Source organism: Podarcis gaigeae (assembly GCF_964106915.1).
Source record: "Podarcis gaigeae genome assembly, chromosome: Z".
NCBI lineage: Eukaryota > Metazoa > Chordata > Lepidosauria > Squamata > Lacertidae > Podarcis > Podarcis gaigeae.
Window position 1 is genome coordinate 29692447 of NC_139691.1, and position 16734 is coordinate 29709180.

Genomic DNA, 16734 nt, shown 5'->3' on the forward strand with positions numbered 1-16734 from the left:
TTCCTATCACAACTGCTTGTCATTTCTGGTTTGTTTATTTTTACGTCAGTGGAAGGCAACTGAATATTAAATCTGGGTAGTGAATATTAATGATTTTCAAAGGATAAGAAAGCCCATTGGGTAACAGTCTTGGAAGAAACCTCCCTGATTCTCAAGAACCATTTGAACAATTGCAAACTAAACTTGTTTCATTGATAATTTTGCTAAAGGACACACATTTTGTGGTAGCAGAGTGCAGAAGAAAACAGTGTTGCCTTACACATACACACAGAGTTGGGGTGGGGTGGAGATCTGGAGAAGAGAGAGAAACATTTGAATATCTTATTCAAAAATGGAATCCACTGAATGTATTTTTAAGTACCATAGTCTGATATTTTAACAAAGGCTGAGCAACATATGTGTGAAATTTGCAGTGGGAACATTTTGTTTAATGATCTGAGATGGGAAAAGTTAAATTCTCTTCTGAGAAAGTTCAGTTCAAAGCACAATCCTAGACATGTCTACTCAGAAGTAAGTCCTTATGAAATAAGTTTGAGAGAGCTTACTCCCAGGTAAGTTAGCTAAGAGCTATATCCTAAATTAAAGTTGAATGAAGCACTATCATTAGTTCATACTGGTAGATGAAGGGAAATATAGAATGAAGACCAGAGGGAACAGGAGACCAGACCACTGCTTCCTTCAAGAGTAATAATAATACTGAACAATATTAATACTGAATCTGCAGTTGCTTCAAAAACTCAGGGGTGACAAAACTGGGAATACCATTTTGCCAAATATTCTCCAGGGGAGAACCAAAATTATTTGGCAGTTCAGAAGGAGTTTGAGAAGGATGGAGAGAGAATGTTTAAAGAATTGTCTGAGACATTTCATCTCAGTCATACGGATAGGTGAGAAATGCAATACAATTCACATTTAAAGACAAGGTTGTCTGATTTGCAGTTTTCAAAGCAATATGCAAACTGAAACACATCCATCCTTCAAAATCCACACTTCTCTTAAATTTCTAATGCAGCTCTCCCACCAAGTAAGTTGCACAAAAATGCATATACTAGGGCAAAGCGTGCATATAAACACATATTAATAATGAAAATAGCATACAAAAATACTTTGCAAAAAAAAAAGTTTATATTGGGGCAAATTTGCACTAGAATGCTGGTGAATTTTCATGAGGACTTCTTTTTTAAAAAAATTGCAAACTAATGCGGAGAACTAAATTTAAGACTAGAGAAATAAAAAAAAAAATTGCCTGTCCCTACTCAGCCCTGATATTAACTAAAACTGAGTCATATAATGCTATAAGTAGAAAGGAAAGGAAAGGAAAGGAAGATTTGTCAGCTGTAAAAACACAGAAGGATTGACACAAGCTCTCCTCAATTCATTTTCCAGTAAACAAATAGCTAGACAACCTTCCCATTCCCCCCTGCCTCTACACACACACACACAGAGAGAGAGAGAGAGAAAATATACTGTTTCCCTTTTCCGTGAAACTAGAACAGAAGGTTCCAAGAGAAAGGAAATTATTAAACATCTAGTGGCTCCCCCCTTACTCTCCCCCCCCCAACAAAAACTAAGATAGAGGTCAATGAATAAGTATATGCAGGCTGGAACTTAAATCCTCTGGGGTGACTGTAGGCTAATTAATAATTAATGCCAGAGCCACGGTGTTTGAAATGCAGATGTGATGACTGGAGGCTTGGCAAAAGCTGTTCGGAGGAAGCCGATCTGGATGCTATAGGGAATAGGGCGCTCCCTTGCCGGCTGGCTCGGGAAAGCAGACCTGGGTGCAAAGCAGAGCCTATGGTTTAGATTATGTTCCCCTCAGCTGTTAATTACCTGAACCTACTTTGAAGTCCTTCTCTTTTTATCCTGTGCATGAAAAGAGATTGGTTCAGCCAAGGGACTTGAAGAAATGATCAAATGCTTAGGGGTGTGTGTGTGTGTGTGTGTGTGTGTGTGTGTGTGTGTGTAGGGGGAGCGAGCGATAGATGGATGGGGGGGGGGAGAAGCCAGAGAAGAACTTCAGATACAGAAAAAGATAAGGAAGAATGAAGACGCACCATGCACACACGATTCACACATGAGAGGAGCATATGCTCCACATAACAAGCTCATGTGTAAAGCATGTGGCAGCATAGGAAGTTATGCTCCACGGTATTGGAATGTAATGTATAAAATATCTTCCTTGAACACACACAAAAATTTGACCCTTTTAATATCAGCAAGTGCTGTTAATTGTTAAACACACACACACACACATTGCAGTACAAAAAATCCTTAATCAGGAGAACTGTGTGTATAAAAGTGATAAATGAAACTTTTTCACATACATTTTTTTTTCAATGAAAGGAAATTTTTGATTTTATATAATCCAATAATTGAAAATATGAAATCTGCTTTCTGAAACACTGTTGTTGTTTTTTAGGAAAGCCACTCATTCACAATTTTTATGGTGGGCTTTCTTCTCTTGTTTTTAATTCTCACCATAATAACTAGAAATGTATCATGCAATGAATTTTTGTTTATTTGTTTTCTGCAAAGGCAGAAATTTTGACCCAGGGAAATTTGAATCAGTTGTGCTGATGCAAGTTTTCAAAACTTTGGCCTGGATCAAAAGAGCTGCACAATTCTGTTCCACGCACCAAAATGACTAGTGTTTGTGTTTCTCAGACAGCACACACACTCATCGTGCCATGTGGCAAACCTTTTCTTAAAATGGGAAGAGATTAAAAAAATGGAAAGTTGCAATTTCCAAAGGGGAACATGTGGGGTTCAGGGCAAATCACACTATGTGCTCCCCGCAAACCTTATCTTCATCTCCCCTCTGCCTAGGCATTTAAGGGTAGAAAGAGCCTGCTATGCATCACAGAAAACCCATTTCCCCCTCTGACCCTGACAGCATGGAACGCTGGGCTGCATCCCTATTTTACCAAGTGGAAAGTTGGCAAACCAACTTTACTTTCATTTAGGGATAATTAAAAACGGCCTCCAAAAATTATCCATTTGTGAGCAGTGAAATGGGGGAGGGGGCACTTTCCTGGATATTCCTGGGGAAAGTGAAATTATCCAACAGTTTTTTAAAACAACAACACCCAAACCCTCTTCTAGGACATTTTAGCTCATTTACAATGCAATCATATGTATGCCTACTCTGAAATATGCCTCTCTGAATTTGATAGGCAGGAGTGTATAGAGTGTCAGTTTGAGTGTTGCATGAAATTTTACAGTGGGCTCATGCTGGTAGATGAAGGAAACTGGCTAAGAAAAGAGGGTAATATCGGCATAATATTAAACAGTATTAAAAATGGATCCACTATTCATGGTTGGTAAATCTGGGAAAACCATTTTGCCAAATATTCTCTGGGTCAGGCCAAAAAAATATTCCAGTAGTTCATAAGGAGCTTGAAAAAAATTATGTCTGAGAAATTTCAACTTAGTCCTACAGTCTCAGAGCTAAAACAAAAAAAATTCCTTCCAGTAGCACCTTAAAGACCAACTAAGTCAGTTCTTGGTATGAGCTTTCGTGTGCATGCACACTTCTCAGAGCTGTTAACTAGGAAGTGAATTCCATTTTGCCAATGTGGCTTACTTCCTAATCATGTCAAACCAGAAGTAAGTCCTGTTGGGTTCAATGAGGTTTATCCCAGGTAAGTAGAGTTAGGACCTAAAACATGAGATACATCTCCGTTGGGGGTGTACTTAATGACTCCAGAGACGTTAGCAGAATTACCACCTGAAAATGCTTCCTAAAAAAATAGCAATCCAGGGAGGTGTGATAATGGAAGAGAAAGGATTAGGGGGAAATAAAGACAAAATATATAAAGGTTTTCTGCATAGATGCTTAATGTAAATATACAATTGCCAGTGTGAAATGGCAGAAAGTTTAATGGAAGATGAACAAAAAGAAAAATAGAAAAGCTTTAAAAAAAAGAAAAAATAACACAGATTTGCCAGTAGGAAGTAGATGTGATCTTCAGCAATCCCCAAATGGAAAAGAGACAAGAATATTCCTTTTGAATGTTTCTCAAACATTTACCTGGCCCTGATGGTGTGTTTGCCTGAGAAGCATCTCTCCAAACACACAAATGCACAAACACCAATAGAGTATTCTGCACTGCATTTCTCTAGCGTATTCTGAACAGACTTGACTGATCTCATCTCCAACATTGACTTTGCATCTTTCAGATAAGATGTTTTTCATCAAAGGTAGTCCTCTAGTAATACTACATCCACACTCAATACATGTGGGACCTGTGACAAAATGTTGCAGTGTGGAACTCACCTGTTCAGGATTTCAGCCAGCCAGTCAGGTCCACCCTTTTCTAGGGCCTACCATTGCACTCCGTTCCCTCTCCCACAGTTTCCATTTCCTTCCTCTAATAGTCAACAACAGTTCTATGTCCACTGAGCATGCTCAGTCAGTCCTCAACTGACATGTTTCTATCTACATACATCCTTTAGGGGAATTCTAGTTCTTATGGAGTGAGCTCACAAAATGCATTGGGTCTATAAAAATATGAAGGGGTAGCTAGCAATCATAAATTAAGCACTACTAGGGAAAGCACTTTTTAGTACCCTTTGCTGAATTACATGCATTCCTTGAATTCAATCAATCAAATCCATTATTTTACTGGAAAACTAGGTAAAAGTAGAGATGAAACACGTAAGATGATCTCCCAAGGTGCACCCAGTTCAGCATGTGGTTTCCCACAGTGGCTAATCAGATGCTCTCAGCAAGCCTACAAACAGGGCAATAAATTGATAAGTCTTCCTCCCTTGTTGGTGATGGATAGATAATTTGTGTGCATGGTTGTAGTTGTTTTAGATTAGGAAAGGGAAACCTGTTGCCCTCCAGATGTTTTTGGACTCCAGTGCTCATCAGCTCCAGCCAGCATGGCGTTTTATTCCAAGGGTTATTTAAGCAGCAGGCAAGACCATTTAGGAATCCTTGCATTAACTTGGACAGGCAGAAATAGGACAATGAATTCCCCAAAATGACTAAGGGGGCAGTAAGCCCACTCTGTCAAGGGCATTTGTTATAATAGGTCCACACATACCCTACATACACTGCAGCTGTTCACAGGGATCCCACTTATTTCTGCCCATGCAAGTTTTGTGTGTGTGTGTGTGTGTGTGTGTGTGAGAGAGAGAGAGAGAGAGAGAGAGAGAGAGAGAGAGAGAGAGAGATCAGTCCTGCAGCTGACTTGCAATTTTTCCTAGCTGTGACTTATGGGAGTTGTAGTCCACTACCAGAGGGCACTAGGTTGGTGAAAGCTGTACTATATAATAATGTTGCATCAACCTTGGCCATTTGGAAGGGGGTGCAGGGTAGCTCCTGGGAGGCAAAGACTGTAAGGGCCTCCACCACCACTGTAATATGCCCTGATGAAGACACAATCATTAAAACAAAACAAATATATGTTAAGAAACTACCTCCAAATGGAAAGCACCCCCCAAAAAAACTTCTCAAAACATTGCACGCACACTTGTAATCACTCCCAAATTCAGGCCACTTTCTCCCCCCACCCCATCTGAATTGAATGCAAGAGCAAACATTTGGCTGAGTGTTGTCAGGCATCACTAGCTAACCTGAGCTAGCTGGGACTCAGCTGTGGAGTGTGCCCCATTAGTCCTTGTGCATGACTGGCAGTGTGGATTATGTGGACTGGGTGGGCCTGGCATAAATTAGGGTGGCTATGTCTTCTGTTTTCAGAGAGTGGTCTTCTTTTTTGAGACCTCCTAGTCTTGAAATGTTTTTCAGATCTAGTCTCTTTCAAAGACAAAAAGTCTTACGAAGGGGCAGTAGGAGTCTTGGAGCTGCCCATTGCAGATCAGGGGCAGAATATCTGCTTGTCATGCAGAATGCCCCAGATTCAATCCCCATCATGTCCAGGTAGGGCTAGAAATGACTCTTGCCTGAAACCCTTACAAACTACTGCCATTAAGATAAATCGCCTTAAATTTATTGCCTTTATCTCTGTTGCATTCTAAAAATACTTCAAATATGTTTATACTTACAAAGCTCATGGCAGTACTCCTGTACAAGCACACAGAAAATGCTCCATAACTCACAACCCGACCATCCCAGTTCTCTTTCACCACTACTGTTTATTAAGAACATTAGAAGAGCCTGCTGGATCAGACCAATAGCCCATCTACACCAGTATTGTGTTCTCACAGTAGCTGACCAGTTGCTTCTGAGAAACCAGCAAGCCGGAGGTAAACACAAGAGCACTCTCCCCTCCTGAATACCAGCAACTGGTATTCAAAAGCATTGCCGCCTCCAGCTTATTGAATGAAGAATATATGAAGAGCTTAGACACATCAGATCGAAGTCCCACCTCCTCTAACATCCTGAGTCCTACAGTGGTGAGTCAACAGCTTTAGGAACATTTTACTGGAACATCATAGGGTGCGTGCAAAATGGTGGCCAGGCTACCAACACAGTTGCCTCCACTGCCACTAAACCCTGCCAAGTGGACAAGGGGAGCTGTGCTGCCACTTACAGTGAGTCCCACTCCATAAGAAACAGTTCAGATGTTTCACCTTCCACTGGAGAAATGTGATTCCTCTTACCTTCAGAGAATCATAGAATAGAAAGTTGGAAGGGAACCTGAGAGCCCTCTAGTTCTAGTCCAACCACCTACAATGAATGGAACTTTTGCCCAATATGGGGCTCAAACCCACAACCCTGAGATTAAGAGTCTCATGCCCTACCGACTGAGCTAACTAGGGAGTGTTTTTTCCAGTGGCTTTTCCAGTTTCTCAGCCCGCAAATAGGGTGGAGAATTTCAAGAGGCCTCTTGCACATAATTCACATGTTAAACCATCAGTGATTTAATCTTATTTGAAATAGCGTGATGTTTGATTGCTTCGTGCCGTGGCTGCAAGCTGTCTTGAAGACCCAGTGGTTGGAAGGTGGGATATATACTTTTAAATGAACAAATACATATTAATTGTAAAGCATCTTTTACTCCCTGCAGCACTGGTGCTGAAAATGAAGTGAACATGGAATTAAACCTCCCCACTTTAAGATAAATTATTGGCTCATCCAGAAGTCTTCTACAAATAGTAATGGAAGGGTCCAGGCCTTCACTGCTCCCCCTCTAATTCTAACTCTGTATCACAGGGATAAATAGAGTGGTTGTTTGCTTCCTGGCTGTGTTGGTTCTCCAGCAGATATGCTATTAATTAGGAGTCCTTGGACAGACTCCTAAATGGACAGGTTCTCCAGAAATTGGTAGTCAAGCACCAGGCTTTACATTTAGAAGATTACATGGATTTTTTGGCATCTCCAGCTGCTGAGAAAGATCCTCAGCCTGAGACTAGGGATGGGGAACAAATTCTATCCTGTTCACATTTAAAGGTGAACCTAACGATCTAAAGGTGAACCTAACGGACCTGCACTTTCTAAAACAAAACACAAATTGGAGCGCAACTATTCTTTGAAATTGGCACTACTCTGAATTATGCAATGCATTTCTCCAGCCAAATAATGTACTCCAAAATGCACATTTTGCTACAGAAACGTATGCATAAAAATGCATTTATTGATGTAAATATCATACAAAAGTGTCTTGTATCAGGGAAAACTGCTTTGCAAAAATATGTGTTTTAGGCAAAATTGCATGCAAATATTAGAAATAACTATGAAAGTGCTGGTGAACTTTTATGAAGATTTCTTTAAATAATAATAAAAAAAAAACAGATGGGGGAAGGGGGAACAAAATTTAAGACTGAAAAAAATGCAAAATGGAGTGAAGCTGAGAATGTCAGATTCACCCATACCTGAGACCTTGGAGAGCAACAGCTGCTTGTCAGAGAGATCAGCAATACTTGACTAGATGTCCTGACTAAGGCTGCTTTATATGAACCTTTCCCTGCTCATAATACTCTCCTTCTGAAAGAAGAATTCCCCCTTACAGCCTAACCTAAACAGGGCTGGCCCAAAATATTTTGCTGCCTGACCTGAAGGACAAGATGAGGGGATTCCTCTCCATTTGGTTTGACAGTTGAAACTTACTTCCACATTGGCAGTGGGATAGCGTCTCCCTCACACCTGAGCCAGCAAACTAGCTTTGTTGGGAGTGGGAGGCAAGGGCCATGTAGCATACACAATACTGTCACCCAAGAAAAGAGAATGGTCAAAGAGGAACAGCCAAGAGGCTTCTGCCTCTCTCCCTTCCTCCAGTATCTTCCACCTGAGATTATTGCCTCACTTTGGATAATGTTAGAACCGGCCCTCAGTGGCGTAGCATGGGGGGTACAGGGGGGGGCCAGCCGCACTGGACGCAACATCTGGGGGTTAGGGTTAGGGGGTGCAAATCCACGGGTTAGGGGGCACAAATTACTTGCTTTGCCCCGGGTGCTGACAACCCACGCTACGCCACTGCCGGCCCTATACCCATCAGGTTTGTGGAGGAGCAGAAAATGGGATTGTTGCTTGCTGCATAATGCCAGATAACATACTACTTTTTGGAGGCAATAATCCCCCTCCCCACCTCCATTTATTTAGTCAAGTAAGTAAAACAGAGAAGAAAGAGTTCCAAATCAATAACAGTTCCCAGGTTTCTTCTGCTTGGTTTCTCCATCAAGGGTTAAAAAACCTGGACAAAGCCAATCAGACTGATATTTTTTTTCATGAAGTCTACCCTGGTGGGGAAAGGGGTGGGGGCTGGAACTGAGCTGTAGCAAAAAGCTTTTTTCTCTTTTTTACGCCTGGAGCAAATTCTGCATGGCTGAGTTTATAACCCCCTAAAATAGGGTTAATGATGGACAAGCGGTCACAGGCTTAACTGTAGATTGGCAAGACGCCAACTCACACTATAGGCTACCAATGACAACCCCCAGCCAGGTCTAAATTGGATCTGCCCTTGAGCACACAAGAAAAAAGAAAGGAGGGGAAAATGTATAGGTGCATCCAACGCTGGAACCAGCTTATATGGTTTTATTTTATATATTTATTACATTCTTGTTCAGCCCTTCCTCCAGGGAGCTCCATACAATACATACACACATACCCCATTTTATCCTCAAAACAACTCTATGAGGAAGGTTAGGTCACAAGAGACTGATCAGTACCTGGTCATCCAATGAGCTTCATAGGTGAGTGGTTGTCTTCTCAGTTATAGCGGGGCACTCCACCCACTACACCACTCCAGTCTCCATTGTTTACAAATCTCAGCCTTCTAGAATGGCAGAGTTTTCGGATTATCCTTCTGCAACCTACAGCCTGAGCCTATGTCTGCTTACTTGAAACAAAGTCCCATGCAATACATACCAAATTAGTATGTATTGTACTTTTAGCCTCAATAAGGACTTGCATTCCACCCTACTAGCCTCATGGACCACTCAGCATCACTGCATGTAGAAGTCCTGGGTTCATTCTCTGGCAACTTCAAGCAGGGCTGGGAGAGGCATCTTTCTGAAATCTGAGAGGACCACTGCAAGCATTGTGGATCATACTGAGTGAGAAGGAACTACTGTCTAGCACAGTATAAGTCAAGCTCCCTGTGTCCCTTTTCTAAGCAGAAGGGTTTTCTGCAAAACAATGCTCACTTACAGGAAAGTGAGAAACTCCACATGAGGGCAGAAGGGCTTGGACTGCAACCCTATACATGTTTACTCAGAAGTAAGTCTTCTTATGTACAGTGAAGTTTATCCCACAAAAAGCTGCATAGGATTGCAACCTAAAGGCTAAGTAAATATGGCCAGAATCAGGCTGCAATGCCAAATTTAGATTGCAATGCTCTGAATGCACACCTGGGAGCAAACCCCACTGAAACGCTATGTTCCGAGTAAACATGCACATGGCTGGTTCTGTGACAATGCAATCCTGTGAATGTCTACTCAGAAGCAGGGATGGAGAAGAAAAAATTGGCCTTGCATTTTAATGGGAAATTGCTTAATTTGCACTTCATGAACAAATGCATGAACCAAAACACAGCTACCCATTGAAATTCACACTAGCTCTGTGAGGGGAATTGCGGGGGGGGGGGCGTTTCGTATCAGGTCTCAGTCCCTTTAACAAGTACAGCTCCCAGAATTATTTGGGGAAAGCCGCGACTGTTCGAAGCAATGTCATAGAACTTTAAATGTATGGTGTGAATGTGGTTTCAGAGCATTACAAAACGTGGCAGGTGGCGGGGGACTTTGCCCAATTTCAGTACTGTTGGCTATTTTATTTGATTTTAAATACATTGCAAGCTGCCTAAAGAGCTTTGGTCGGCTAGCAGGATAGAAATGTTCCAATTCGACAAACAAGGATAAATAAAGTGCTGGATCAGCCCCATTTAGTGCAGCATCCTATCTCCCACACACTCAGTAACCAGATGCCTATGAGAAACCCACACGTGAGGGCATGAGCCCAACAGCTGTCCCCCACCATTGTTCCCTTGTGACTGGTATTCAGAGGCCATCTTGGAGATAGTACACTTGCAGCATGACTTGTCTTCATGGGTAGATTTGTCCTCTGTGCATTTCATTTTATTTTATTACAGTTCTGTCCCACCTTTCCTCCCAGGGAGTACAAGGTTGCCTCCCCATTCTATCTTCACAGCAACCCTGTGAGGCAGAGGGGACTAATAACCCCCACAATGCCACACGCAGAGAACTTCATGGATGAGTGGCAACTGAGACCAGGGTTTTCCCCAGGTGTGTCTCTCCACACCGCACTGCCTCTCCACATACTTGCTTGTCCATTTGCCTGTTGCTTTTTAAAAGGACAGGAGCTGGGTCGCAGGGAAATGGTAGTGAATCCTTCTGAGCCACCATAATGATCTCCACGAAACTATGTGTTTTCCTAGGTATGTGGGAACATGCTGTTTGCAAAAGGTTAAGAGGCACCTTAGAGAACACAAAGACCTGAAATGATTTTGAAACTGCATGGTGCATGTTTATCCAGTATGTTGGACAATCTGTTAAGATGGAGAGTAGAAGACACCTAACTGATGTAATTAATTCTAAACTATTTGCCAGCTTGTCTAATGTTTGACTGTATTATTTACATTAAATATGCATGGGGTGTTTCTTGGGAGAGGTATATGGGGATTGTTTGCTATTTGTATTTTTGGAAACTGGAAAAGAAAGGAGTTCTGAAAAAAAATTAAAAAGGGAGACGTGTATGGTGGGGAAGGGGGGCAGGGCCCACCCGTAAGACAAGGAGAGGCAACTGCCTCAGGCAGCATAATGCACAGATTCAGTAGATTCTTATGTAAATCTTTATTTCCCCTCTTGTTTTTTGATGTAGGTCTTCACTTACCCCTTTTCCCCTGATAGTGGTGGGCATTATTTTGACATTCTCCTCACGTGTCTTGTCTTTTGGCCCTGGGAAGCAGGGCTGGTTTTACCTTTCCTTTTTCTAAAGAGGAGGTTCCTTTTATTTAGTGGGAGGGGATACGTATTACACATGCATACACACAGAGGATGTTTGTTTGTTGTGTTTGTGTGAGCTATATCCCTGTATAGAGACATTACACACACATTCACACAGAAGATGTTCACTGATTTGTGTGTATTTCTGTGAGACTATAATATATCACATTCACAAAGAGGATGCCCACCAATTTGTACGTGAGAAACATGTACCTCTATACATGGATATTACACAGAGAGGGGATTTTCACTGAGCGCACGTGCACACATGCATGCGCGCGCACACACACACACTCCTGTAAATTTTTGAGGCAAAAGCTATCAAGCAAATAGGGAGGCACCATTATAAAGGAGGGGCTGGTGAGGTGGGGGGGGAGAAGAGGAATTGAATTTGCATTCCTTCTGCTACAGGCACATGTTTACATGACCTTTAAAACAGAATTAAAGCTGTATCATCAGCAGCTGGAGGCAACCGGCATTACTAAGGCAATCAAATCAGAAGGCTAAACCAACTATAAAACATAAATTAAATGGAGAGAGGAGCATCCTAATTCACTAGGTTGGCTTGCAAATTACTTAGCCGCTACTAGCCTTCCCCCCCGCCCCCAACAGTTTGGAGAAGCAGACAGGCAATGGAGGAGGGAGCTGGGATTTTGACTCCTTACAGGGGCACACATCTAGAAATCATTCTTTTGGATCTGGTGGCCTGAGATCCACATGCCTATGAGTTGGGCTTTTTTAAAAAGGGAAATTTAGAATTGCCCAGTGGTAAGTGATTATAATGTGCCTGCAAAACACGTACCACTGCAACACACCAGTGAATTTTCTGTGTGAGTGCATAAATGCTCTCTTGCTTTGAGTCGCATGCTGTGATGTTTAGGAGCCTGCATATAATAGGTGAAAATCCTCAGAACTTGGAATCAGACAACACAACTGTAAAAGAGTGTGTCTTTCCTTCCCATTAGGAAAAAAAATGGTATTGTTCCACTGAACTGTAGCTGTGGAGTCTGAAGCGTCTTCAAGAGGGTCTGGGGTTCTACAAAAGGCTGGACTTTTCAATCTCTTTTAACATCACTTAACATAAGACAACTTTTGCATGGCTCGAATTTTTGAACTGCCCAAATGTTCTTATTGAACTGCCTATTTGTCCCTCTGTAACTGCTCTCTTTAAAAAGAAGAATTAGAAGAAGCCCTGTATATGATGTTCTAGCTGCTATTGCTCACTGCTTAGTTCCCGTGCCTGCTTGCAATATCGGCAACAGAACATGACACGTAATAATGGTGATAAAAGAAAGTTGGCCTTTTGAAAGAGAGAACTTTAGAAAACTAGGAATGTTGTAAGCACAGCAGAGACCAATCCTATTTCCACATGCAACACAGACTTGTCTCTTTGTTCTGGCCTCTTCTGCACCATACATTTGAAGCAGTATCAAACCACTTTAAGCAGCCATGGCTTTTCCCATCTAAAGAATCCTGGGAACTGAAGTTTGTTAGAGTTCTGAGAATTGTTAGGAGACAATTCTATTCCCCAAAGTCCTTGGGAAGGGGGATTGGTTGTTAAACCACTCTGTAACTTGTAGCTCTGTGAGAGGAATAAGGTAACGGTAAAGGGGCCCCTGACCATTAGGTCCAGTTGTGACCAACTCTGGGGTTGTGGCCCTCATCTCACTTTATTGGCCGAGGGAGCCGGCGTACAACTTCCGGGTCATGTGGCCAGCATGACTAAGCCGCTGCTGGCGAAACCAGAGGAGCGCACGGAAACACTGTTTACCTTCCCGCTGGAGCGGTACCTATTTATCTACTTGCACTTTGACGTGCTTTCAAACTGCTAGGTTGGCAGGAGCAGGGACCGAGCAAAGGGAGCTCACCCCATCGCGGGGATTCGAACCGCCAACCTTCTGATCAGCAAGTCCTAGGCTCTGTGGTTTAACCCACAGCACCACCCGCATCCCATGAGGGGAATAGGGGCCTCCTATCAATGCTCAGCACCCTTAACAAACTACAGTACCCATTATTCTTTGAGGGAAGCCATGACCGATTACAATGGTTTCATCATACTTTGAACATATATTGTAGATGAGGCCTTCATAAAAAAGAGAGAGAATCACACAGAGCTCACAGGTACCAATTTGCACATATAGGACCTTGCCACACAGTCCTGGTTCACAAACACATGTGTTCCTTGCCCAGTGACTTGCATGTATGAATGAGTCACATCAATATATAACATTATAGAAAGAATTTTCACATTGTTCAGGGAACTAGGCAGAGGGCCTTCTCAGTAGTGGCGCCTACCCTGTGGAATGCAGTCCCGTCAGATGTCAAGGAGATAAACAACTATATGACTTTCAGAAGACATCTGAAGGAATCCTGTACAGGGAAGTTTTTAATGGTTGGTGTTGTGTTTTATTGTGTTTTTAATATTTTGTTAGGAGCCACCCAGAGTGGGGCATATTATTATTATTATTATTATTATTATTATTATTATTATTATTATTAGCTTCAGAGGAAATGCTACTTGCTGGCTTGTTTTTTCAATATGGATTCAGGTCACATCGGCAAGATACATTTAAAGGACATAGCTTCCCCCAAAGGATCCTGGGAACTAAATGCTGAGTATTATCTGTGAATGATAAACTACCTTTCCCATGATCTTTTGAGGGAAACTAAGTGCCTTAAATGTGTGGCAGAAGTTTATTGTGGATGTGACTTCAGTTCTCATATTTAGCTGTCAGGCATCAAGATTAAGCTCACATGTGTGTATGCTGCCCCTTCAGTACTACAGGGTCAAAATAGTGGGTTGTGTGTAGGAATGAGCAATCTGATTGAACTTCATAAAAGATTAGGTAAAGGGACCCTTGACCATTAGGTCCAGTTGTGGATGACTCTGGGGTTGCAGCACTCATCTCGCTTTATTGGCTGAGGGAGCCGGCGTACAGCTTCCGGGTCATGTGGCCAGCATGACTAAGCTGCTTCTGGCGAACCAGAGCAGCGCACGGAAACGCCGTTTACCTTCCTGCCGGAGCGGTACCTATTTAATCACTTGCACTTTGACGTGCTTTCGAACTGCTAGGTTGGCAGGAGCAGGGACCAAGCAATGGGAGCTCACCCCGTCGCGGGGATTTGAACCACCAACCTTCTGATCGGCAAGTCCTAGGCTATGTGGGTTTAACCCACAGCCCCACCCGCGTCCCTTTCATAAAAGATTACATTTCTTGAAAAACAAAACTTTGTTTTAACTGACCCATTTCACACCCTCAAGTTATGTATATGCCCTCAGAAACATAGGTGTGTAAATACATGGAACACACATGGGTGTTAGCCATCTGTGAATGTTTGGGTAAAATATGTGGAGTCCATAGTACCTTTCTATTTATCACAGAGTTCTGTGATCCACCCCCACCCTTAGAGATAAAGGGTTTTTGGATCACCTGCGATGGTACTAAACTTTGTCACGTCTCAGGCCTGAAGTCCACTGGGTGACCTTGGACCAGTCACTGTCTCTTCAGCCTAACCTACTTCATTAGTTTGCTTGAGGATCAAATGCCTTGAACTCTCTGGCGGAAAAATAATTTTATTCATTCATTCATTCATCCATTCATTGGAAAGGCAGCTCTGCCAAAGACACTCACTCTGTCTGGTTCATATGTCCTCCAAGCTCGAATTAATCCCTGGAAGAAATAACAAAAGGAAGCGTCCAAGAGCAAAGAAGTACCTAAAAGAGATCCAAAATGAGCAGATATCCTACGGGTCTCTTTCCTAAAAAGCCGACCCACACGCTGGTCGACCTGGCTATAAAGTGGAGAATGCCGATTTGCAGTACCCAGCTCCTTAACTCCTTTTAGCGGTACGAAATGCAACCTCTGTCTCCCAGCGAACACCCCAAGCCTTGAAAACCCCACTGGTTTTCATTTGCAAGTTAAATGAAGCGTACTTAAAATTCCTTGCACAACACCCTGGATCATGCACCCATTTCCCTGAAAGGTGCCTACTGCCTATCACTAGAAGGACTAATCTTAAAACCGGTAAAAAGAAATTCCTTTCAGCAAAGCTGATTTTGGCTGTGGGTGTGCGCATGTAACGTAGCAATCGGCTTCGCTAGAATTTGTAGCGGAATTGTATTGGAATAGCACTTTTTCCTAAGGTGCTACGAATGGCTCGACCATCAGTTTTTTTTTAAAAAAACACAAGAGTTTCAAGTTTAACTGGCTTTCCACTGTGTCTCCCCGTCTCGTGTCTCAATGAGATTGTAAGCTCCTAGGGACAGAGGTCCTTTGAAGCGCCCCATACATTGATATAACATAACAATAACATTTACTTCTCTTATCTCGATTCCTCTTCCCACCCAAGTAAAAGTAAAATCCTAAACGGAGGCGAGAACAGGGGAAAGGAAGAAAGCATTCCCCCCCCTTAAACTTTCTAAAAATGCAAAACAAAAACAAAAGCTTCATAATCTCCTTCCACAACTGAAGGGGATACACTTATCCCGCTTCTAAAACAAAAACAAACAAACTTGCTGTTCTCAGACCCTACTAAGAGCACAGTTTAGGTCCCTACTACGCAAGGCAAGGCAAGGACTGGAGGTGTGAGACTGGAACAACTAGGAGAAGCCAATTTACTCCTTTAAAATTGGATAATTCGATCAAAATGTGTCTGACAGATCAACCACCCAGCTCACATTCAAAGTAATTGCCTGTGCAGCCGCCCGACACTCTCGCGTGTTTACTCGGGAAGAAGTCCCGCTGAGTTCAATGGAGTTACTATTAAGTACGAATGAGGATATAGCGACACTCTTTCAGAGTTTCACTGAAGGATGAGTTTTAACAGAGTTTTAACTGAGGATGGGTTAAAAAAGATACCCAGCACATCACCAACTAAAAGATTGCAACCCTAAACGCCCTAAGCCCATGTTAATTGGGAAGCAAGACCCACTTGCTTTACTTCCAGAGGTAAAACTGTGCATAGGATGCCGGCCTTACTTGAAAGAAAGTCCTTTTGACTAGAAAAAGACCTATTTTAATATCAATAAGCATCACACCATCCAGGTGAATGTGCATAGTTCTTCCAATCCTAAATACACTCATACGGCAATCCTGTTTATGTCTGCTCAGAAGGAAATCCAATGGGGTTTACTTCCAGGTAAGTGGATATGGGATGGCATTTAAAACTGACTTACACCTCTTAGGCTACATTCTTATGCGCGCTGAATCCCACTGAGGTTGACTGCCAAGTTAGTGGGCGTAAGATTGCATCTAAAATTGACTTAGGCATCCTAGGCTCCAATCCTATAAACGCCCAGCTGGGAGAAAATGCCAATGAAATCAGCAGGAGTCACTTCTTAGATATATTTTTATGAGCAGGTGA

General features: G+C 42.4%; 1 long non-coding RNA gene across 1 annotated transcript in view; it reads right to left on the reverse strand.

The window, feature by feature from the left end:
- The window catches only part of LOC310836813, a 99916-nt gene that overhangs the window by 73883 nt on the left and 9299 nt on the right, over positions 1-16734 (reverse strand). The gene's annotated exons all lie outside the window — the stretch shown is intronic.